Source organism: Hylobates moloch, unplaced genomic scaffold (assembly GCF_009828535.3).
Source record: "Hylobates moloch isolate HMO894 unplaced genomic scaffold, HMol_V3 SCAFFOLD_2, whole genome shotgun sequence".
NCBI classification, from domain to species: Eukaryota; Metazoa; Chordata; class Mammalia; order Primates; family Hylobatidae; genus Hylobates; species Hylobates moloch.
The window spans coordinates 172650245-172675077 of record NW_026652277.1 but is presented as its reverse complement, the minus strand read 5'-3'; the positions used below and the strand labels follow the sequence as shown (position 1 = coordinate 172675077).

The window sequence follows — 24833 nt, the reverse complement described above, 5'->3', positions numbered from 1 at the left end:
GGATGTGTTGTGGAAAGGGAATCCCACGAAACAATCCCAATATATTCTTTCCAAGTTCTTTTGTGGCGTAGAAAGTGGTTTTATCCAGATGTGTTTAATTTATTTGGAAAGAAAAATGATGAGCTTTGGATTATGACTTTTTATTACTAATTTGGTATCTTATGTTAGTATTGTATGTACTTACAGGTTATGAAAAATTACTTTCTTGCTGTGAGTTTCACAGTAATTGTGAGGATCTCTGAACAGGAGCTATTTGTACATGAAGAGACAGACAGAAAATTCAGTTAAGTTGCTCTAATTGATCTGCGTAGTAAGTTGAGCCAGGTATTTTTTTCTCTGAGGATCGTTTCTTTCCCTTGTATCAGAACTTCTTCCTGTCTCCATAGGGAGAAAAAAAGGAAAATGAGACATTATCCACAGATTTTCCTGGAGATTCGGTAACATACATTTGCTAGAATGTAGTTGACACATTATTCATATCTATTGAAATATGCGCCCCATTGGTATTGGCATTAAGAGACGTAGAATTGGTTTTACGGTTTCCCAATAAGATATTCTGTTAGATTATGAATTGTACTGGAAAATCCTGGTATTTATGTAAGCTGGGCAAAATTAGATATGCAATAGCTTTATGCTTTTAGCAATGGTTTAATTTACAAACCCTCAAATAACACACACACGTTTTAAAAAGATAGATGTGAATGTAGATATATAGATATAGATTTTTAGCTGAAACAGTGTTGTGCATACTTGTGCATGGGTATACACATATGCAGTATGTGCAGTTCTTCTTCTACTTTTATACTGTCATTGCAAGAATGGTTCCTAACTTCTATTTTATTAACTCATACCATACTCTGCCTCATAAGGGTTTATCAGAACTTAGCAGAAATACACATGAAAAAACAAAATGTAAAATTTAAATCAGATGGATGAGGAGGGCAGGAAAGCAAAACTAAGAAACTGTGGAGGTAAGAAAAGTGAGAAAAAGATAATGAGAAAAAAACTAAGATAAAGCCACACAACATTTATGCTGTAAAATTCCAGCGACGTCTCTCTTTTTCCGCTTACCTCGCAAGACTCTCTAGGGGAGGGCCAGGTGTTTGGTTTCAGATTTCTTAGAGATTACTACCAAGTCAAATGAAGGTCACATGCCTAAGCAGTGCGGTCCCTTGGCTAAAACCTAACTGGTAGCCAGAAGAAACGTAGTCACTCCTAGACGTCGGCCAAGTCCAGCGTAGCATGTGCTTTGGACATCGTTGCTCTGCCCATGAGGATGTCCGTGCTCTTCCAGTGGGGTTTCTACCACTCCCTTTTCCCTGGCAGGCTTGATGCATCAATCCTGTACTAAAGGTATCTTCCCTGCCCACCCTCACACCTTAAAAAGTCATTTCAGGTATCTACTCTTGAAGTTACATCAGTCTGTGTGTCCATCAGAGGAGAACAACAGAAAAATGAATAAACAATAGAAACAGTATCAGCAACAACAACGAAACAAGCATCTGGACAGTACTTGCTGTTTCTGAGCTCGCAGTCATTAACTTTTCTGTCACTCTTTTTATATCAAACAGCTGAGGGAATGTTAGGATTTAGAGCTTATTTTCCATCTGTTATCGTGGCTCAGCCCGTCATGTGCAGAGCTTAACTGGAGCTGCTGGAGATGCCTGGGTCTCACAGTGGTCTAAGGGTGGGAGAGGAGTTGAGGGGGTTCCTAATAAGAATGAGGCGCCCACTCTTTTACTCTCCTGCAGTCACCCAGTACCACGACTAAGTGAAATACTCTATTTTACCAATAAGGGATATTTCTTTCTTTCCACATGAACAATTTTATTCAACAACCATCACCAAAAACAAAACAAACAAACAAACAAAAAATCCCACACCGTTTTAATTTTATTAACCTGGAATTACCTGAAATAACCATGGTAACAAGTACTGAAGTAACATAAATTGCTTATATAACCATAGAAACAGTACTACAAAATGGAAATTACCTGTAATTTATCTCAGTTTCTTACCACGACAATAATATAATGTGTATTTTTCACAAAACACGTATTTTAGCTACAGTAGCAATCAAGAAGTTATTCAAAACTTATTTAAGCCTTTCCAAAAGGTATCAGTTGTTATTTAGTTGCTATGGTTATTTCTTATTAATAATTTTCTAGGTAAATGACACATAAAATGAATTAAAATATGACTTAATGCAAACTACAGGCAACGAATTAAAACGAGAACAAATGTTTTGTGAAGGAAAACCAGATACTTCTGAAAGATACTGATACAAAGAGGGCTCTGATCAGCCAAAAGATGGAACAACTGCCTGTGTCAACTCTGTTTAGTTTCAGGTTTCTTTTTCTTTGAACAATATTTGATATTTCTATTTTTCTATATGTGTTTATAAATCTACAATGGGCCATGTCTGTTTTATATACCCCACAGAGTCAAAACTGGCCCATCAGATCCCTACTTACATATACTGGCAGAGTGCAGGAGGCTGGATCCAGGCCTCGGTTTCTTCTTACCCAGTTTCTGCCACATGCAGCCCAGAAGACCCAGGAAAGCCACTCAATTTCTCTAACTCCCTTGAGTCAGAGTGTCACATGTTAGGCCCGTGAAATAACTGAAACCACCTAATGCCTCAGGCTGAAAGGACATACTCAGAGGGGCGGGTATATAAGTTCGCAGGTCACTTCACGGACTTCACCGATATTCTCCTATTTATTTTGACAATGTGGCCTCTCTGATGATCTAGAATAGAGTCCTAGCACACATTAAGCCCACAACCTTTCATTTGATTTCATTAATAATGAAATTCTTTCACCTAGTACCCATGTATAGTATTTTTAAAGAGTTTTATTAAGATATAATTCACATACCATAAAATTAACTCATCAAAAGTGTAGAATTTCATGTTTTTAGTATACCCACTGAGTTGTGCCACTCAAGACCATGTTTTAATTCTATACATTTTTACATCCTGCTCAAAGAAACCCCTTACCCATCAGTACTCAGTTCCCATTCTCACTATCCCACCCACAGCTACTAATCTACTCTCAGAATTTATATGTACCTATTCATCCTTATTCTACTGCTGAAGCAAATGTGGTAAAATATTTGCATTTGGGAAATTCAAATAAATGACAGATGGAAATTCTTCAAACAATTCTTGCAACTTTACTACAAGCTTTACATTGTTTCAACATGATACAAAAGCCTATTTTGCACTCTCTCACGGTCTTTTCTTATTTTATGTGTTTTAATTTCCAGTCATCTCTTATTCAACAGAGACTGGTTTCAGTTATTTTGAAATATGTATATTATATATTTACATAATTATGTTCTTATACACAGGACATGTAGTCCTTAATAGGTGCTGTAGATCAAATATGGTCACAATTTTCGGCATAACTCCCCTTCAGAGATACTGTCTGTGTCACTGACCATTAGATCTGTTCCCTGTGATTTGCTTTCACCAACAGAACCTGGCAGAAGTGACACTGTGGAAGATTCAGAGCCTGGGTCTCAGGAGCTTGCAGCTTCTGCCTTCAGTTTCTTAGATTGTCCTGCTGCCAAATACAGAAGCCTGGGCTAGTCTAGTGAATAAATGGAGAAGGATGCAGGGAGAGAAAGGGGTGAGAGAGTGGTGGGAGAGAAAGGGCTGAGAGAGTGGTGGGAGAAAAGAGAAGAAAGTTCCAGCCCCCAACCAGCTCCCACCATGAGTATGTGAGGCCACCTTAGAATTCCATCCGAGTCTGAATGGCTGGCTGATGCAGTCATATGTGAGCCAAGCAAGATCAGCAGAAACATTATGGTTGTTTTGAGCCACTAAGATTTAGGGTGTTTTGTTCTGTTTTGTTTTCACAAAGCAGTAGGTTTGGAAACTCAACCATTCTTTACTATTATTACTAGTTGTCTGCTTATGTATGGATACATTGATCCTTCAGCTAGTCTCTTGTCTATTCTGTCTTCTGTGGACATTTTTACCCTTCCCAATCCTGGTGCACCACTGTCAACATTGTATTTGGTCTTCTTTTTCAAGCCCTCTTCTGGAGATCTCTCAAATGAAAAAAGCATGTCTTAGACTGGTTTTGAGACAAACAAAAACTTCAGGGAAAAGCATATTTATCTTCAATGAATGCTGATATATCAAAACTGCAGGACAGTAGGCCAGCAGGGCCAATGGGAGCATGCCTCCAGCTGAGTGGTTTCCCACTGTTCAGTTGCTGCTCAGGGAAAAATGTTTCTGGCAACACATTACATATTTATTACATATTTAGCTTTGAAATCTAAAATATGTAATTATATATTTACATATAATAACTACATATTACATATGTAAATTCTTACATATTTAGCTTTGAAATCCACTGACCATTAGCATCAAAACCAGCCCTGGCCCATCGTAAGTAGTCAACACATATTTGTTAACGGAATCAATAAATGACCTCGCAGTACTACCTAACTCTTTGAATGGCAAGATATTAATCCACAGAGTTGAGCCCTTGAAATCTGAAATAGTCTTTGTCTCACTAAAGCACCTGGATTTTGAGAGCTGGCACCTTTTTGTTGTTTTTCTGGTTTGAATTACTACACACATACACACACACACACACACACACACACAGACACACACACACACATATGAATGTCCAATGGTCAAAATTAAGGAGACTTTTGGGATTCAGGAATTCCCCACCATCTTTACTACTTCTAGGGTTCGTTTCTTTACCAAAACATGATGTGTTTAATTTGGTCATTTAACAGCATGTCTAATTACCCTACATTACTGCAAACCTGTAAATGCAGAGAACAACATAACGGTTTTAAACTTTTGTTTCTGCATGGTTGAAAATTTTGTCTATAGCAAAAATAATAACAAATGCAACAAAAGGATGGAGTTAGTGTTGCACACTGTTTATGGAATATCTGCAGAGATAGTAGATGGAGAGCAATTATAAAAATAGTTGGAACAGAGGCACTGGTTCTCCACTCCACCATTCTTTACTGTTATTATGGTATCTGTATGCTTAGTGTCTCTGCCTGCTAACTGACCACAACCAATCCATTCTGTATAATAAAACAGAATGGTCTGGAGCTTTATTTTATGAACCAATAATTTGAGTCTTACATTTCCCTTTTTCTGCTTATCAGGCTAAGTATTACAGATATTTTTCCATTGATTAAGGAGAAAAAAGAAACAAACTGAAAATAAATCCTTCTAACTGGCTCTTTCTAGTGGTCCCCCTGCTGCTGTTCTGCAGCGGTGCGTTGGGCTTGCCAGCTGCCACACTGAAACCTCTGGCCACCTGTGGGGATCAGGAAGCCTTTTGAGTCACTGCTATTTTTCAGGAATAATTCTACATGAAGATGGAGTCCAAGAGAGGCTTTATGCTGCATATATTTAATATTTATTCTTTCCTTTCTGTTATAAACAAGAGTAAGAAACAGCTTCTACTAGAAGTAAAGAAGAAGAATTTTTTAAGTACTCATTGTATCAGTGCCCACAATACACACCCTAAATATTGAGGACTTTTCTTTTTCATAATTATAAGGCTAAAACTGAAATACAATCAATATAGGTATAAAGTACATTATATTTTTTTAATCTAATCTCCATGCTTAGAATGGCACCAAGGAAATAAAGGGCCCTTAATAGATATTTATTTATTAAATACGTGCAGATAATTCAGTAACTTGTTTAAAGAGTAAGCATTTAAGAGAGAATGCTGAGTAACTATGACCAGCCTACAAATGATTGGCTAATTAATCACAGTTGTATTAAGCCATTAACTGACACATTTTAGATAATTTCCAAAGACACCAAAACCCAATGTCTTAGGCCCAGGATTTTTGTTTGTTTCTTTGAGATCAAGCCTTCGTGTTTGCCAACCTTTACATCATGATTTTGCATTCCTTGTGAGTTTTTGTTTGCTACAGTATTTTTGTGTTTACTTTCTATCATGACTGCATTTACTGCACACAGCTGAAATAAAACACTCAATGGAAGGCTTGACAGCTGAATGGAGGGGTGCATGCTGGCTGTTGTCTTAGTCTGTTGGCTGCCCTAACAAACTACCACAGACTGGATGGCTTACACAGAAACTTATTCCTCACAGTTCTGGAGGTTGGGAAGCCCACAGTCCAAGTTCCAGCTGATCCGTGTCCAGCCAGGGTTCTCTTTCGGGCTTGCAGATGGCCACCTGCTTGCTGCGTCCTCACATGGTCTTTCTTTGGAGCACTCACAGTAAGAGACAGCGAGCTCTCTGATGTCTCATCTTATAAGGAAATTAATTCTACCTGATAAGGACCCCACTCTTATGGACTCATTTAATCTTAACTATTTCCTTAGATGCCCCAGCTCTAAAGACAGCCACACTGGGGGTTAGGGCTTCGGCATATGAATTTGGGAGGACACAAACATTCAGTCCATAACATTCCATCTCCGACCTCCAGAAATTCATGTTCTCATTGTGTGCAAATATCATCCTGACAGCCCTGAATGTTTTAACGCATTCCAGCATCAACCCTAAAGTCTGAAGTCCAAAGTCTCATCTAAACTCATCTAAATCAGACACGGGTGAGATTCAAGGTATGATTCATCATGAGGTAGAATGCCTCTTGTATTAGTCCTTTTTCACACTGCTGATAAAGAAATACCCAAGATTGGGTGATTTGTAAAGAAAAATAGATTTGATGGACTCCAGTTCCGCGTGGCTGGGGAGGCCTCACAATCATGGTGGAAGGCGAAAAGCATGTCTTACATGGTGGCAGACAATGGAGAAAATGAGAACCAAGCAAAAGGGCCTTCCTCTTATAAAACTATCAGATCTCGTGAGACTTACTCACTACCATGAAAGCAATATGGAGAAAACTGCCCGCATGATTCAATGATCTCCCACTGGGTCCTACCCACAACATGCGGGAATTATCGGAGCTACAATTCAATATGAGATTTAGGTGGGGACACAGCCAAACCCTATCACCTCTCTACCTGTGAACATGTGAAAACAGACAAGTATGTGCTTCCAAAATATAATGGCTAGACAGGAACACCATGGACATTCCTATTCCAAAGGAAAAAACAGGAAAGAAGAAAGAGGTGATGGATCCCGTGCAAGCCCAAAACCTAGCAGGTAAATTCCAATAGATCTGAAGACAAGAATAAACTTTGGATCAATGCTTCTTCCAAGTCCACTGAGATGGCAGCATCACCCCCATAGTTCTGCAGGGAAGACCTGCTCCTTCAGCTGTGGTGGCCCTGCCTTTGAGACTTTGCCAGGTGGTTCTGCCTATAAGGACTTGGGTGACAGCAGCCAAGCCCATTGAAACAGAGGTGATAGCTCCCTCTTTGAAACTGAGGAGGAAGCCCTAATAACCTCTGAATCACCTTCAGGGACATTCTTTTCTTTTCTTTTTCTTAAAGGATGAAGCATGTTCACAGCTCAAAGCTTTATGGTCTCCTTCTGTAGATTTCAGAAATCCTGTAGCCTTCTTCCATTGTGTCATGCTTTCTTAGGTTCCTTTACTTCAAACTGGCAGTGTCTCTGCAGGGATAATCCCATCTCTACTTCTGGCTTCTGCTGAAGTGGTTGATTCCATTTGTGGTTTACAGAAACGTGAATCTTATCAAGTAGTTTTTCATCTACACCCGTAGTGTTCTCTTTGGAACATGTTTTCTCCTTTTTTGCAATATGGATAGTCTGGGAATTTTCTAAATCATCACGTTCTGGTTCCTTTTTGCTGAATACTTTCTTCAATTTACCTCTCTCCTCTCATTTCTTACTCCTAATGTAAGGAAAACTGAATATGCTTCTTCAATATTTTTCTTAGAAATCTCCTCAGCTAAATATCCAATTTCATCACTCTCAAAGTCCACCTTCCACAAAATGCCAGGACACAGTTTAGCCAAGGTGCTTGCCACTTTATAACAAGGATCATCCTTACTCCAGTTTTCAATAACCTGTTCCTCATTTCCACCTGAGACCATACTAGAATGACCATTCCCATCCATATTTCTACCAACAATCTGTTTATGACAATATATGCATTCTCAAGAAGATGAAGACTTTCTCTCCAGGTCTTCTATTTTCTTGCTGTCCTCCCCAGAGTCACCTTTAATGTACACATTTCCACCAATAGTCCCTTCATGGTAATCTAGGCTTTTTCTGGTATGTACCCCAAAACTCCTCTAGCCTTTACACATTGCCCAGTTCTAAAGCTGCTTCCTAATTTTCAGGTGTTCGTTACAGAAACACCCAGCTTTTTAGTATTAAAATCTATCTGTTCAGGCTGCCATATGAAATACCACAGACTAGGTTGCTTAAACAATAGAAATATATTTCTCACAGTTCTGAAGAGTGAGTAGTCCAAGATCAGTGTTCTGGCCAATGTGATTTCTGGTGAGGGCTTGTTCCTGGCTTGCAGACAGCTGCCTTCCCACTGTGTCCTCCCATGACTTTTATTTGGTATGTGCATAAATACAAAGAGCGACGCAGGGTAGGGGGAAAGAGCGAGGGAGAGGGAGAGAGAGAGAGAGAGAGAGAGAGATGCCTGCACAAGCACAAGCTCTCTGTTAAGGATACAAATTCTATCAGATCAGAATTCCACCCTTATGATCTCATTTAACCTTAGTTACTTCCTTAAAGGACCCATATCCAAATACAGCCACACTGGAGTTAAGGCTCTAACATATGAAATTTTGTGGGACCCTAAATTCAATCTTTAACAATGGGAAAATTGAAGACAGGACATTAGAACTTACCCAGTCTGAGCAACAGAGAGAAAATAGACTGAAAATAAGCAAGAGAGCATCAGAGACCAATAGGACTTTAACAAAATATACATTTATGTCATGAAATCCCAGCAGAGAAGAGAAAATAGGTGGAGCTAAAAAAGTACTTTAAAAAATAATGGCTAGAAGATTCTCAAATGTAGTGAAAGACATAAAACCACAGATTCAAGGGGCCGAGTGAAACAGAAACAAGATAAAATCAAAGAAGTTCATACTAAGACTCATCATAGCCAAACATCTGGAAACTAAAGAAAAAGAAAAAAATATTAAAATTAGTGAGAGAGCAATGACACCTTAACCATAGGGAAAGGGCTAATAAAATGACAGTGTATTTCTTACCAGGAACAATAAATGCCAAAAGAAAGTGGCACATTTTTCACAGGCTGAAAGAAAACAACTGTCAACTCAACAATTTCATATCCAGTGAAAGTATCCTTCAGGAATGAATGGGAATCAAGACATTATCAGTTCCAAAAAAAAAAAGAGATTATTTATTTTCAGAATACTTAACATGAAAGAATGGCTCCAGGAAAAAGAAAAAAATTGTAATAAATCAAAATATAGAGATATAATACAATGATAAAAGTGTCAATCCACCAAGAAAGATATAAAAATCCTAAACATGTATTTTCCAGACAACAGAGCTGCAAAATATTTAAAGTGAAAACTGATGGAACTGAAAGAAAAAAAAAACAGACAATTTCACAATCAAATACCCACTTATGATAAAAACTCTCAAAAAATAGTCAAGAAAGGACTTCCTCCACTTGACAAAAAACATTTACAAAATAACTACTGATATCATTATACTTAATTAGGAAACACTGAATGATTTTCTCCTAAGATCTATATCAAGGCACAGATATCGGCTCTCACCACTTTCACTCAACATATACAGAAAGGTCTAGCCAGTGCAATTAAACAAGAAAAATAAATAAAGTGCATACAAATCTAAAGGAAAGAAATAAAACTACCCCCATTTGTAGATTGCATGATTATAGATGTAGAGTAATCCCCAAATACCTGTAAAAATATTACTAGAACTAATTTAGAGCTTACCAATGTCATAGAATATAAGATAAACATACAAAATTCAACTGTATTTTAATATACTAGCAACAAGTACATGTACACTGAAGTTAAAAACACAATACCATTTATGATCATTACAAAAACTTGAAATGATCCAGATATCCCTCAATAGGTGAAGAGTTAAACTTTGATATGTCCATACTTTGGAATACTACTTAGCAATAAAAAAGGATAAACTATTGATATATACAACATGGATGAATCTCTTGAGACTTACGCTGAGTGAAAAAACAAGTCCCAAGTGTTTATATGTAGTATAATTCCATTTATATAAGATTCTTCAAATGACATAATTATACAAATAGAAAAGATTAGTGGCTGCCAAATTTAAGGAGGGGATATGTGGGGCAGAAGAAAAAAAAGCAATAGGAGCGATCTTTGTGATGATAAACATTGTATCTGTCAGGGTTCTCTAGGGATAGAACTAATAGGATATATGTATATATATGAAAGAGAGTCTCTTAAGGAGAAGTGACTCACACGATCATAAGGTGAAGCCCTACGATAGGCCATCTCTGCAAACTGAGGAGGTAGGAAGCCAGCAGTGGCTCAGTCCAAGTCCCAAAACCTCAAAAGTAGGGAAGCCAACAGTGCAGCCTTTAGTCTGTGTCTGAAGGGCTGAGAGTCCCTGTTAAACCACTGGTGTAAGTCCAAGAGTCCAAAAGCTGAAGAGCTTGGAGTCCGATGTTTGAGGGCAGGAAGTATTCAGCACAGGGGAAAGACGAAGGCCGGAAGACTCAGCAAGTCAGCTAATTCCACCTTCTTCTGCCTGCTTTTTCTAGCTGTGCTGGCAGCCAATGGGATTGTGCCCACCCAGATTGAGGGTGAGTCTGCCTCTCCCAGTCCACTGACCCAAATGTGAATCTTCTCTGGCAACACCCTTACAGACACACCCAAAAACAATACTTTGCATCCCTCAATCCAATCAAGTTGACACTTAATATTAACCATCACAGAAATGTACCATGTTGTGACTTTACTAATGTCGATATCCTGGTTGTGACATTGTCCAATGTCATACAAGATGTTACCACTGGAAGAAACTAGATAAATGGGTGCATAAGATCTCTCTGTGTTATTTGGTACAACTAAACGTAAATCTATAATTATATGTAAACAAAAATCTCATTAAGAATAAACATATATCATCCTTGCACTTCTGGATGAGATGGAGTACAGGGATACATCCTCCCACTACAAACAACCTCCAGCAGACAAAATATGTGAAGCCATGGTTAGCAAGGCAATAGGTATCAGACAAGTGGACAGTGATCCATAAAAGTAGAAAAATAAAGTGAATCCTATGACTGTCCTATTTCACTGCCTTGAGAGGGTTTATAAGCCATATGGAAGGGAGTAGTAGACAGGAGGGGCTCCTGCAGACTCCCTGAGGTGAGAAGACCGGGATAAGAGTCTTGGAAGGAGAAGGTGCTTGAGTTCACAGGTTGGGGTAACACAGAAGAGGAAGCTGCACAGCATGTTTCCCAGGGTCCCCAGGGAGCATTCAGTGGTGTCCCTTACCACCACACACATGCCAGGAAACTCCCTGGGGACAGAGAAAGAGCCACCCAGAAGGAACAGTAGTCACAGTGCTGAGGATAGTGTTTCTTTCCACGGGTAGACGGGAAAAACTCCACATTCACCAGCAGCCTGTAGACTGTGCCGAAGTGTCTGGCTGCAGGGTCGGGAATAATTTGCACTAAACTGAGCAATACCCTGAAAAAAAAAAGTAAATAAAAGTGTAAAAAAATTTAAACTGTTTCCAAGTAACTGAACTGCTTTCCAGAATAAAGTTCAAAGATATTTATAGGAGTTAAAAAAAAATCAAGCACACAAGTTAAAATTTACAAACGTGGGCATCCAGTAAAAAATTACCAGGCATGTAAAGAAATAGGAAAATGACTCATAATAAGGACTAAATTCTTCCATCCATCCATCCATCCATCCATCCATCCATCCATCCATCCATCCTTCAAAATTGACCCAGCCCTGACACAAATGTGAGAATTGGCAGAAAATTACATCAAAACAGTTATAACTGTATTTCCATATTTCAAAAAGTCAAGTGAAGACAGGGAAGACATAAAAAAGACCCCAATCAACTTCTAGGGATGAAAATTACGGTATAGGACATGTAAAATTTCCTGGACAGAATAAAAGTGAATTAGACCTTGCAGAAAGAGAAATTAGTGAATGTGAAGACTTAGAAATAGAAATGATCCAGAATGAAACACAGAGTGAAAAATGAATTTTTAAAAATCAGCAAAGCAGGAGTGAGCTATGGGACAACTTTAAATCACCCTAAAATGAGTAATTAGTGTCCCTGAAGAGTAAGGAGGGACTAGAAAATATATTTGAAGAAATAATGGCTAGAATGTATCCAAATTTAATGAAAATCACACCCGTACTTCCAAGAGTCCAAAATCCCCCTAAGCATTAGAAACATAAAGGAAACACCACCAAGAAATATCAAAATCAAATCTCCCAAAAGCAGTGATAAAGAGAAAATCATGACAGCAGAAAGATCAGTCTGACATCATATCATACATTGATGTATCTGTCCGTTATCTGACCCTGGCTCTTGCAAGTAAGTGTGTAAGTCACCTATCTCTGCATAGCAAACTACCACCAAAGTCTGCAACCTTAGATAGCAAACATGCATCCCCTCAACGTTACTGTGGGGCAGGGATCTGGGAGCGGCTCAGCCAGGTGCCCCTAGCTGGAGGTCTCCATCAGACTGTAATAGTTATTGGTCAAGGGCAGGCAGCTACATCGGGCTCACTCAATGTGTCCGGCCCCAAGTCCACTCATTGGATGTTGGTCCTTGATGGTCCTTGGGGGTATCGCTTTCTCCCACTGTGGGCCTCTCTCAGGCAGCTCACAATATGGCAGGTCTTCTTGCAGAGCAAATGAGACAGAGGGAAGAGATAGGGCCCAAGAAAGAAGCCACAGTCTCCTGGTAACCTAATGTGGAAAATGACATTCCAGAATGCTTGTCAAATTCTGTTAGAAAACAGTCATTAGGTCCATTCCATGTGCACAAAAGGAGGAGGAGATTACACAAGGGTGTGAATGCCAGCAGGAATTACTGAGACCATGGTGGTGGTGTGTATCATAGCAAGCTCCCTGGGCTCCAGCACTCCTGTTTCCACTGTATTCCCAGCTCCTCCATGGTGGCCAGCATCTAGTAGACACTGAAGTACTGGGATGGGTGAAAATACAAATGAATGGTCTGCTAGCCTGGAAATGCATAGTACAATTATCTGAACCAAAACAACAACTTTGATGTTATGATTCAGTGCCATTTGCATTACTAATCAATAACTTGGGACAATTGGTGGTACACATTTCTACAGTACCCTTTATTTCAGAATGCAAGGGTTTAACTCCACCTGAGGTACTGAGCAGATGTGCCAAGTTCTAATTTCACTTTTTAAACAATGTAATTAAATAGATTTTTTCATTAGATCATTATAGATAGTGGCTTGTGTTTTTATGAAGCAAGAAACAACAAGAAAATTCTTCTCGTAGCCATAGAATGGGAGATTTAACTTTGATAATTCCTTCAGCATTTCATAAACTGCTTGTATTTATGTAGTAATGAAAAAATACAAATCCACACATATTTCACTGCAGGAGAAATAAATGAAGCCCAGTCTGGGGATACTTGTCTTTAATCATGAAATGTGCAACATTTGGCTGCAGTGAATTCGCTATTTGTCTCACTAATGTAAATCCTCAAGGGTGCTGAGGGCCCCGCAGACAAATCCTCAGGGCTCTGTCTGTGCCCTCCAGGGACTTGGGCGTGAGTTAACTGTAGAGATGAGAAGATCTGAGGATACTGATTCTAGATCATGTCTCTGTCAGGGAAGCCCTAACTTACACGATTCTCTTTATCCTAAAATGCCCCCATAAAGACAAACATCAGAAACACTGCACATTTCCAGCCACACAGCACCAAATAAGAGACAGCGATGTTTCATTGTCTTGTGATTTATCTTCAGGTCTGTTAGAGGCATTGTGGACTCAGTCACCTTTCCTGGATCCAGGGGTTCCTGTGTTCTTAATATGCTTTCTGTACCTGTCTCTGGGTTTCCTTGAATTAGGTGTTACTGCCTAAAACAACAGGAGAAAAAAAGTATCAGACTATTCAGATGTGCAAACAAACACTCACGGGGGATCATTTTTATCACATAAATATGGCCATTTTTGTTAACCTGGTCCACATGTTATTATTGCGAACTATTCATCAGAGTAGATCAGTCCTACGTGGAGGCTATTAGTATTTGATAGTCTCGCTGAAAAGGCAGCAGAGGCGCTAATCTTTTCAGCTGTGCATGACTCATGCTCGTTTACTATGCTAATCTTGTAGGTCTTTTAAACACTCACATCCCCAGCAGCTAGCATAGTATTTTCAGATCAATGTAACCAGATTTATTCTCTGACCTCATCACTCAGCTGGTGCAGGGAGATGGTTACCAGCAGTATTATATCCCATTTTATCTGTAATCTTGCATCTTATAAGGAATTTTACATTTTTCATGATTTCCTTATATTTCAAAAAGATGCCATTATTTAAAATATAATTATATGTAAAATATAGTAAGAGTAGGCTGGGTGCAGTGGCTCACACCTGGAATCCCAGCACTTTGGGAGGCCCGGGTGGGAGGATCCCTTGAGGCCAGGAGTTTGAGACCAGCTTGGATAACATAGTGAGACTCTGTCTCTACAAAAACAATTAAAAAAAAGAAAATAAAATTATCTGGGTGTGTTGGCACACCTGTAGTCTCAGCTATTCTGGAGGCTGAAGATCACTTGAGCCTAGGGGGTTGAGGCTGCAGTGAGCCGTGATGACATCACTGCACTCAGCCTGAATGACAGAGCAAGACCTTGTCTCAAAAAAAAAAGAAAAAAGTAAGAGTAGAGCTATTTAAGAAAGTCATTTAAGGGTGCTAAATACAATTACATACAAATGAGAAGCTGAGTTTACTTTCTTAGTTAATGTTGACATCCTAGAAATAAAAGAGCACATAATAAAAAATACTAAAATTCTAACACATTTTATATTTGTGTTAAAAAATAAAAACAAGACAATAAAAACAGAAGTATAGGAGAATATACAGGTGGATTGTCCTTATCTAAAATGCTTGGTGTATTAGTCAGCATTCTCTAGAGGGACAGGACTAACAGCATAGTTGTATATATGAAGGGGAGTTTATTAGGATAATTGACTCACACGATCACAAGGTGAAGTCCCACAAGAGGCTATCTGCAAGTTGAAGGGCAAGGAAGGTAATCCGAGTCCCCAAACCTCAAAAGTAGGGAAGCCGACAGCGCAGCCTTCAGTCTGTGGCCGAAGGCCTGAAAGCCCCTGGCAAATAACTGGTGTAAGTCCAAGAGTCCAAAAGCTGAAGAACTTGGACTCTGATGTTCCGGGGCAGGAAGCATTGAACACGAGAGAAAGGTGAAGGCCAGAAGACTCAGCAAATCGAGTCCTTCCAACTTCTGCCTGCTTTATTCTAGCCATGCCAACAGCTGATTAGATGGCGCCCACCCAAATTGAGAGTGGGTCTGTCTCTCCCAGTCCACTGATTCAAAAGTTAATCTCCTTTGTCAACACTCTCACAGACACGCCCAGGAATTAGACTTTGCATCCTTCAATCCAGTCAAGTTGGCACTCAGTATTAATTGTAACAGTTGGGACCAGAAGAGTTTCAGATTTTGGATTTTTTAAAAAATTTTGAGATATTTGCATATACATAAGGTATCTTAAGGAAGGGGCCCAAGTCTAAATACAAAATTCATTTATGTTTTATACACACCTTATACACATAGCCTGAAAGTAATTTTATATAATATTTTAAATAATTCTGTGCATGAAATAAAGTATTGACTGTGATTTGACTGCATCAGATCACATGAGGGTGAAGTGTGAAATTTTCCACATGTAATGTCATGTTGAAGCTCAAAAAGTTTTAAATTTTGGAGTATTTTGGATTTTGGACTTTCAGATTAAGAACGCTCAACCTACATATCTGATCTGGAAATCAAAGTCATTTTAAAACCGAAATCAATACAAAATACAAAGAAAAAATGAATATAAATTTGAATTTAAACATGTTAAAATAATCACAAAGCTAACTTTAACAATTGTAAATGAAGGAAATGATTGCAACAAATATATAAGAAGGAGGCCGGGCACGGTGGCTCACGCCTGTAATCCCAGCACTTTGGGAGGCCGAGGTGGGCGGATCACGAGGTCAGGAGATCGAGACCATCCTGACTAACACGGTGAAACCCCGTCTCTACTAAAAATACAAAAAATTAGCCAGGTGTGGTGGTGGGCGCCTGTAGTCCCAGCTACTCGGGAGGCTGAGGCAGGAGAATGGCGTGAACCCAGGAGGCGGAGCTTGCAGTGAGCCGAGATTGCGCCACTGCACTCCAGCCTGGACGACAGCAAGACTCCGTCTCAAAAAAAAATAAAATAAAAATAAAAAATTTAAAAAAAGAAGGAGTAATAAACTATTGTAGAAAAAGCCCATGTAAGTAGATAAGAAAAAAATGCTAAAATTCAATAGGAACTTAATTAAAACCTGACTATTAGAAAAGAAGAATTACAGATGATTAATAAAACTATTAAAATTATTCCACTTAATAACCAAAAAAAGCAAAATTAAAACAAAAATATGATTTTTCAGTTGAAGAGATTAGTAATTTTTTCTTCAGTAGTAATATGCAATTCTGGAAAGAATGGAATAAAATGAGATCTCTGACATACTTATTGAAAAATCAGTCATTTTGAGAGATGGCAACGTAACGCTTTCTTTCTCTCTCTTAAAATGTTTGTTACCTCTTGGAAAGTATTTGTGTTAGTCTGTTTTCACACTGCTGTCAAGAACTGCCCGAGCCTGGATAAGTTATAAAGGAAAGAAGTTTAACCCCAAAATTGACCCCTTTCTTCTTGGACTGAAACTGCCTTTGTGAGACTAATGAAAGGCCACAAGATGAGGATTATGGGAGAGGCCCAAACTCTGCTAAAACATAGGTGTAGTTAAAGGATAATCAGCTGTGGTTCCAGAGTTCACAAGATTTTTAACTTTCCTTAATTGTTCCTATAGATAACATCACTATTGTCAAAATTTAAAATTGGTCTTTGAGATGGTTTTCAGATTTTTGCATTCTGGTGATCGACTGACTCCACCAGGATCCATGAATCACGACTCAGCTGGTCCCATGGCCCCCAGCCAGAGGCTGACTCAGCAACCAGGAACAATTTTCCACACCTCTATGCTTTCATCCATAACCAATCAGCATCAATTCTCTAACTCCCTGACCACCAAATTATCCATAAACCCCCTAGCCTCTGAGTTTTTGGAAAGGCTGATTTGAGTAATAGTCTCCCATCCTTCCACTTGGCTAGCCCTGAATTTACTACAGTCTCTACTGCAATACCACAGTCTTGGTTAATTGGTTTTATCTGTGCATTGGGCAAAAATAATCCATCAGATGATTAGAAACGTATCCTACAATAAATTTAAAAGAATATTAAATGTATTAGAGATCATATTGGTAACTATTATTAAACTTACTGAGATTATAGTATTATCTATTCCTGTTCTTCTCTGGTGTAGATTCTATACACTGCTAGGATCCTGTTACACTTACCATGCCCAAAATAAATGAAAATATCTTTTCAGGCCAGCCATGGTTGCCAAATCTGAGTTATCAATGAAATATTTTTGCTAGAAAAATAGGACCTGCTTGTGCAGGAAAAGCACAAGCATTAATAACAAATTTTACTTATGGTGTCATAGAATCTCTCATGACTTTCTACTTTTATCCCCTAGAATTTGATGTTTTACAGACTTTGTGTTTTTCTTGAAGCTCAGATGTTCAAGTTTATATGAACTGTCATTACGTAAGATATTACAATGGCATTATGATAACATACCTAGTCTGTTCACAGCATTTAAACATGTATTTTTTCTATTATAAGGACTTATCTAGAGTTTTCATCATTTTGAATCATCTTATCACTTATAAGTAACATTTGGAAACATACCTCTCTGTTGTTATTACCACGTGACCCATGGCTGTGGGTCAGTTCTTCTGCCCTTTTCTAGAACTCCTTGCCTTACTTAAAGTTTGCTGTATTAGCTCTCAGGCATGGTAGAAACAAATAAATGTCTGCATTTTATGAGCAGATATGTAACTAATTAAAAATGCTTACAACTACTCTCTTGGACTTTTAAAATTTAATTTAAAGCACCAGTTTCTCCCACTCGTGTAGGGGCCTCCTTTGTCATTATAGCTTCCAGCAGCTCCCTGAATACTCTGGAAGCCCTGATGTAGAAGCAGCTGAAGGACCCTGACAGCCTCCGCTGCTGTCTTGTTTTTCACAGGGAACTCCTAGCAGTCACCCTCCAAACCATGATTCATCTGGAGAGATGAGCTAAGGCAGGGCTGCTCCCTGTGGCTTTGTGGGACTCCTTCCATCTGTGCTGCACAGCACAGATCCGATGATCTTCAGACCTGGCCTCGTTGCATCTGGCTCTCCAAGGCACAGATCTTTAGGTAATTTCTAATGAAGATTTTCTTTGTTTTTCAGCATAGGGTTCACCACTCCTGGAAGTGTCCTCAATCAGGCAACAAAGGTCTGAGCTCCTCTCTGATGCCTCTCCATGAGTGTCTACCTTAGGGTTTAGGGGGACACGCTGATATCCAATTCAAAAGGCAAGAGATGGCTATCTATTATCCACAATATATTTTTCACCCGTCACCCTTCACTCGGTATTGATCATTGTCTCTCAAAACCATGTGGTATTTCCTGGGGCTTTTCCTCATCACGGCTGTTAGAACCATCTCATCCTCCCCCAAATGCGTGTGTTCAGGATCCTGGGAGCACCCTTCTCAGCCTGTCAGGTACGATGCCGACTGGCTGCCCTGGAGAGCATGGGGGGCCCTGCGCTGATCCATAGGCTCACACTAATGAGCTGCGTGACCTTGAGTGAGTCACTTGACACTCCCAGCATTTTGCAGTCTGCAGATTGAGCCGACTGGACAGGGCCATTGGGTTGCAAGAGTCAATTTTTTGAATAAAATTTTATGTGAAACTCTGATCCAGGTCATCTGTGCTGAGCTCTGATGATGAGCTCCTGGGCTGCTGAGCGCTATCTGCATTTGCAAAAGGCAAACACACAAACAAATAAACAAACAAGAAACAAGTAGGGAGTGCTGGCCAACATCCCACTTTTCTCTTCTCACTGGACGTGCGACACTCTATTTTCTGCCCTCTTGCAGTTCAGCAGAGACCAGAGACTAAGTTCTTGCCAGGCTCAGCCACGCAGATGCCTTTGTCAGGGAGTATGCACCAGGGTGAAGGCCGCAGAGCTGGTCTGTGGAGCCCAGCTTGGCTGCAGACAGCGGTAGCACTACTGTCTCTGGCTTCCAGGAGGGTAGTACCAGGGATGCTATGGTGGAGGGAGGTTTCCGGGCTGAGAACTGCCACAGTGTTCCAAGCTGTCTCATGAGTTTTCATGGTGATGGCTGTGCTATCCTCAATGGATGTCTTATGAGACAGCATTTTGGCCATCTGGCTTCCCCTGATTCTGTCCATTTTAAAATCTTGTTTCAAGTCTTTCTTAGAATTCAGCAAGCTAGCTAATCCTCCCCCCAAAAATCATTTTCTACTTCAGAGTGAGGTTTTGCTGCTCGCAAAATAAATAAATAAAAATTAAAAAGAAAAGAAAAGGTAAAAAAAAAAAAAAAGCATGTTAAAAGAGGTTGTTAACGGCAAGAGACATTGTGATTGTACAGGACACAAAATGATTTGAAACTCCCACCCAAACACAGGAAATCACCGTTATCAGAGACTAGGGAGAAGGCCGGCTGCATGGCAGATGACTTGCATTAGAACAGCCAGTGCCTCAGAGGCGAATGTCTGTGTTTATGGACCAGGTTTGAGGGGGACAGCTGCCATGGAGGGAGGCCAGAGGAGTGGTGGAGGCAGGCGTCAGAGGTGGGAGATGAAGATGGAGCAACTCTATAGAAACCCCACTCTCCTTAGGACACATTTTACACGCTGCCAGATAACTCTCAAGTCTATTTCAGCTTCAAAATACTATACATCTAAAATATACGTATTTAAGCATAGTGTGAGGCCTTCCTCGGACATTTCAGCATAAGAACTTCACCAATAACCTGAACACAACAACGCTGACCTCGTTCTCCTTTCAACAGCTGTCATGTGCTGTTTCTAGCATGCATAAGCTAGATAATCTTTCTACTCATGCTGTGGACTCTTTAAGGATAAAAACTGTGTCCCCCCCTTTTTTTTTCCCATTTCCTTCAGCATTTGCATTAGGGTCACTGTATTAGAGAACCACCAACAGTCTGGATGAAAACAACAGAAACGTTTTCTCTAACAGTTCTGGAGGCTGGATGTCCAACACGCAGGCGTGGCAGGCCATGCTCTTCTGAGGCTCAGAGTGGAGTCCGGGCTCACTTTTCCCAGTTCTGGGGCAAGGGGGTGTGGGAGTGAGGTGGACAACCTCTGGTATTTTTTGCCTTGTAGCCGCTTCACTCCAATCTTTGTCTCTGTTGTCACATGGCCTCTTTCTCCCTGTGTCTGTCTCTGTGTCTCTCCTCATCTTCTTATAAAGACATCAGTTACACTGTAGTAGTGCCCACCTTCTAACCTCAGTATGACCTAATCTCGACTCCATTGCATCAGCCAGGAGCCTATTTCCAGGTGAGGTCATACATTCACAGGACACAGTGGGTAGCACTTGGATTTATCATTTAATGGGGACTAATTCAACCCATAACCTTGCCTGATCCAGGAAAGCAAACATAACTATGCATTGCTGAGCACATATTCAGTGTGTTTCTCTTCTGTTCTCTCTTCACTTCTGAATACATCAGCAGCCCAGGTTTCTTTCTTCTCCTACCTATATCTTTCCATGCATCTTTAACTTGGAAATTAAAATACTTTTCCCATCTGCAATAATCACATCCATTTCATTCTTGAGAAAAAGTGCAAGGAAATTTTTGCAGCCAGTGGTGCTTTTTTGCTTTCTCCACCACCATGAGAAAGGCCAGGTCTCTGATCTCAGCATCGTTCCTCCAATCAGGCCTCCTCCTCCCCTTATTCTGGAAATAGGACTGCACAAAACAAGGGGTGAGGTGGGTGTGTCTTATGAGAGTACCTCCTGGACTAGTCAATTCATTTTGTTTTCTTCTACCTTGGCTCATCTGAGCCCATCACTTTGCTCCTTACATGGTAGAGGGAAAAACATCTGGAGAGGAGTTCAAACGGGAGCACTGATGGGAAGGAAAAACAATGCCTTAACTCTGCTGCAAAATAACCCCTGTCCCTGTAATGGATCCTGCTCTCAGCCAAGCTCTGACACACAGCTCCGAGGATGGATGACTCGGCAGCCGCAACACACATCGGCTTGTCTAGCTGCAGACAAGAGGCATGTTTGATTTGTGTGTTTGCTGAAGCTCAGTAACAGGCAGAATCTTTTCTCTACCCTTGGAATAGACACAGAGGAATCCACTAACTTACGGAAAGAGAAAATCCACCCTGTTAACAAATTTAGGTTTTCCCCACAGCCCTCCCATTTCTCCGGCCTCTGAGGTGCTATTTGGAAAGACTTATAGATTAGCATCTGGGAAGCTTTCCAAACTGCTTGTAAAATGAATAGAAAGAAGGAAAAGATAACAAGCCACATTAGGCTGCTTTTCATCTCTTTAACCACAACACTGTGGTGAGCTGAGATCAAGCCATGTTTTCTAGGGTTTCTCGCAGAAGATTAGATTTCTAGTCTGTACATTTGCTCGAGTCTAATCGCTCACCTGTTTCCACTCCTGGCTGTGTACAGCAGAAGCTCTAACTCATTTGTCTGCAATAACAGGGGGTGAGGGTGCATGATGGGAGCGTCTCCCCAGCCTCAATATATTCCTGCTTCTTGGACAGAGATTTTTGCTCAGAGTAAGAATGCATGGTCATCTCAACTCTAAATGCCCCACAGTTGCTAACGACATATTTCATGGAGGGTCCCCATCCCTAAAAGAAATAATTAATTAACTATACATCTGACTTATTAACAAGTCTTCACAAAAGATGCTGTGAACAGAAGCCATGTAAACTCTGACTGCTGTAAGCATTATGGCAGATTCCATTATTTCAAAGTTTACTATGTGCCAGGATGATGGTAAATAATTGACAACCATTATCTCATTAGATCTTTCCCAAATGCCCATGAAAGAGGGACTATTATCTCTGTTTTTCAGATAAGGAAACTGCGAATTAGAAAGATTAAGTAATTTTCACAAAATCACAGAGATTAAACTATGGAACATTTGAGATATGAAATTAGGACTTCAGTCTCCCAAATCCTTATTATAATTACTATGCTATGCTGAACAATCAAGGGGTAGAAAAACAGAAATATGGAATGGAAAGCAGGAAAAAGCAAAAGCTTAAATATTAATTAGCAGGAGACTCAAAATAAGAAAATAAATGCTGGCATGCAAATCAAATGATAAAAATTGGAAAGAATTAGAGGACAAAAGTTTCCTCAAATAAGTAAGTTCTGAGCTAAATTTGGAAGCAGGAAAGATATATTTAAGGTCCTATATTTCTTTATGTGTACTTTCTGTTTTAGAAGTACTGTGGTTCTTGGAAAAGAGTCACATAGAAATATAGAGATAATACTGGTCTTGGATAGATCTGTCATGGTTGTGGTAAAGGTAAGGAAAAACAAAAACCAAGAACAAACAAACAAACAAAAACATGTGTTTCCGATAGCAGCCAGAGGCAGGCAAATGCCTAGGCAGATAGGGGCAGGTGCCTGGTGAAACTCCACCTTCAAGCTGAAGACAGTTCAAAGCCTACCTACAAGTCTCAGGTAAATCTTCAGATCAGATTGAGAACTTGTCTTCCCATTTGGTGCGCTTTCCTCTGATTGATCCCCAACCTGTTTTACATATGCCTACCCTTTCCTAATTGGTTTTCTACACTGCCGTGCCCACCTTTGAGTGGTACCTTTGCTTTAGCTTTCTTTGCATATTCACAAACCAATCATCATGGACTCCTGTATTCTGAGCCCACAAAAGTCCCGGACTCAGCCACATTGAGAGAGAAACCACCCAACTGATGGGGTGAGGGGGACCCCGTCCCATCGCATCCCCTCTCACTGCTGAGAGTGTTCCATCGTTCAATAAAGTTATGCTCTGCCCTCCTCAGTCTTCAATCGTCAGTGTATTCTCATTCTTCCTGGATGTTGGACAAGAGCTTGAGCACCACTGAACGTGGGTACAAGCTATAACACAGGCGAGCTGGGGCACACCAGGCCCAGCCATGGGCTAAGCCAGTGTGCAAGTTAGACTTGACTCAGGCAGGCTGAGTAGATGGGGTGCCCCTGCTGTGAGCCCAGCAAAAGGGCCAGGAAAAATCTTGTGTCATTTGAAGAGCAGATTCATTAATTTTATCAGTTACAAAAGGCCTTTCAACTGGCTTCCAATCATTGTTATCCCTCAGCAAAAATCAGAATAAATAGGCCCTTACCTGAATTCGGTGTTTTTTCACTTCATGGAAGGGAGAATTTGGGATGGCCTGAAGACAACTTTTTTGTGTGTTTTGAAAATAAGATGGAATCTTTGCCTAGAGCTGAAAGTGCAGGAGTTACAGCATGTTGCCTGAATAGTTGTACTCAACCTTTGGGGCTAGAACAAGACAGGATGACGACTGAAACACAGTATGCAAGCTTAGAAAGTAGTTATTATGGGCTACGAAACCTGTAGTTTGAAAGCTTGGCTGTTTTTATGTTTCCTGTTTTTTCTTTGCTGTTTCTGTTTTATTCTCTCTCTCAGAGTTTGTTAAAGATCTTTTGGAAAAGTCTAACCTGTGTCACCACTCTAAAGAGAATTGTTGAAGAGAGTGCCTGTCTTTGGATGGAGCTTTTTGTTTTAAACAACCGTAGTATTGGTATGTTTTTTCTCAAAACACCTTATATTTCCTAGACTACAATGTAATACATATTTTTCACAGACAAAAATAAAGAGAAATATAACATAATGAATCCATTCTAAGAGATTTTTAAAAATTTTTGGCATCTTTCCACAAAACATAGACTGATAAGCTTGACTGAATCACATTGCATATGTTTTCATAACCATTTATTCATAAATGTATTTCATGAAATCACTGGTGGCAGAGAGGTGGATCCCATAAAAATACTCTATTTTATTTAGCTTCTCCACCACTGCTCCCAATTCTGACTTTATAAGTAACACTGCGAGGTACACGGAAACATCTCTGCATATATTTCTTTTATATTCTCAATTAGTTATTAAAAATTTTCCCTGAACATCCCGAGATTCTCATTACTGTCATATCTAAGAAAACATCTCTTTTAAATGTGTGTTATTTTGTCATTATAGTTTCAATATTCCTCTTTCTCCATCTATAGTGGCAAATTAAGATGTCTCATTATTTGCCTTGTTTAGGCAGTGATTAACACATCTATTAACATGGTAGGAGTTGAGGAAAATTGTTAAAGAGCGTTGAAAAGTGTAGTAACTGTTAATAGTTACCAACTGTTCATAATGCGTTTAGCTTAATTTGTATGGAAAAATCGTGTTTGCAACAGCACTTGCCAATACGAAATTTTGCCAATAGTAATGATCCTTCGCTTGAAGACCTGTGATTGATTTCCACCTGGGGTCAGAAAGGATTTCTCCCTGTGCTTGAGTTTTTCATGGTTAGCTTCATTGTGGGGCTGTCTGCTTTCCTCTGGAACATCTGGCACCAACTACCATCACATGCAGAATCCTGACTCAATGGACCATTAGTTTTTGTGCAGAAAGATATGTGAATTTTAAAAAGGCACTCCTGAGTATCTCTAATCAAGGCCATGTGTTATCAATTGTAGAGAGGGGA

General features: G+C 39.8%; 1 long non-coding RNA gene across 1 annotated transcript in view; it reads right to left on the bottom strand.

The window, feature by feature from the left end:
* LOC131381863 (uncharacterized) overlaps positions 1 to 8562 on the bottom strand; it is a 29151-nt gene extending 20589 nt beyond the window's left edge. Inside the window, exons 1-3 of the long non-coding RNA XR_009210875.1 lie at positions 8350 to 8562; positions 3445 to 3596; positions 185 to 374 (exon numbers count right to left, since the gene is read on the bottom strand). This is a non-coding gene — a long non-coding RNA (uncharacterized LOC131381863). The remainder of the gene's footprint in view (positions 1 to 184; positions 375 to 3444; positions 3597 to 8349) is intronic.
* Between the last annotated feature and the right edge of the window lie 16271 nt (positions 8563 to 24833).